Raw genomic sequence first — 1,537 nt, forward strand, 5'->3', positions numbered from 1 at the left:
TGACCGGTAGGTTCTTTTGCCCATCATTAAAAGATTTAGACAAAAACTATTCGAGACTTAGAAGAATGGAAAAATAAATCGAAAAATTTCGCGAATCGCGAAGCCCACCCGGGGGCCAGGGATGGAACAGTCGGACACTTATTGAGCGGGTCAGCGTGGCAACATGTATTTCCAATTCGGGAACTGGAGGAATTACGTTAGAAGTTGATGTCTCGAGTCAGGCTGTTCGATAAAATGGGGCTGGCGTGTGGGAATGGAAAACCGCGGGTGGGGCTGGGGTTTTCGACAGGGCACCCTCGAATCTTGGTTCAGATGTGGGTGGGGAGGCAATGAGAGGGGAGAGAGAGTGAGAGAGAGGTGGGTGCAGGAGACGGTGAGCGTTGAATTCCAGTGGCCACGGCGCTGTAGTCGGGCGCTGCGATCTACTATGGTACTGCCTTGTCTGCCGACCCCCCTGCCAGCCAGTCAGCCATCTCGGCACGCTAGCGACGTGTTGCACCCACTGACGAGCGATCAACAAGCAGGTGAAGCCAATCGACGAGCTCTCACGTCCCCGCGACTTCCACTGAAGGTGGTGGCATCCCCACCCCTGACAACTCTTTCTCAATGCACTTCTGCTCTTACCTACGTACTGCACTTGTACACAGAGGCACCCACCACAGCGTCCAGTGGGAGTAAAAGAGGTGGAAGCAGCAGCAGCGAAAGTAGCAGCAGCAGCCACCCTGCCGCATCGCCGCATTGCAACTGCCTCGTCCCCCCCCCTGCTCCTGCCTCTCTTGCTATCCTCGCCCGTGTGTCGAGCCCGGCCACTTCTGGGCGGTTTGTCCATGTCTCAAGTGTTCTTGTCGTTTCGCCCAGGTTGTAGTGTACGACCTATCGTCACCTCCCCCCTTCTTGCTCGCATCCTTCCTTCGCACACGCACACACACCCCGCCCTCTTCCTCCTCCAACCAACCCAACCTGCCAACCCTACCAACATTGGCCCCAAAACCAGACAATCACAAAGTTTACCGGCACGTCGCGAACCACGGGCCGCACACCTCAGAATCCCGCAGACAGCGCATCTCGCATCCATCCCAACCCACGCCCTCCCATCCTTGTTCCCTACCCTACGGCACACACCATCTTTCCATCCATCGCTAGCGTCCTGTCTCCGTCCCACCGACATTACATGCGCTGGGGTGGGGATACGCAAAGCCTCACTTCCCTCACTGGGACACGCCCATCGCTCAGCTCACCCCTCGCCTTTATTATACCCACACGTCAACCCCTCGTCGACCGCCTCCCTTCTCTCTTTTTCTTGGGGATCGTCTTCTTTTTGACTCGAAACCCCAAAACGTCCTCTGAGCTTCTCCGCCCTTGTTCCCTGACATTGGTTTCTCGAGACAAAGACGGAGAGAGACCCAGGCGGAACAAGAACAAAGACGAGATCAGGATCAGATCGATCGTGACTCGATTCAGCTTCTGACGTCGAGGCCGCTGCTGGAGCACCCCCCAATAGCTGCAATCAGCCAGACGAGATTGGGTCAAAAGCACA

This window comes from Verticillium dahliae, genomic scaffold (assembly GCF_000150675.1).
Source record: "Verticillium dahliae VdLs.17 supercont1.6 genomic scaffold, whole genome shotgun sequence".
Classification (NCBI taxonomy): domain Eukaryota; kingdom Fungi; phylum Ascomycota; class Sordariomycetes; order Glomerellales; family Plectosphaerellaceae; genus Verticillium; species Verticillium dahliae.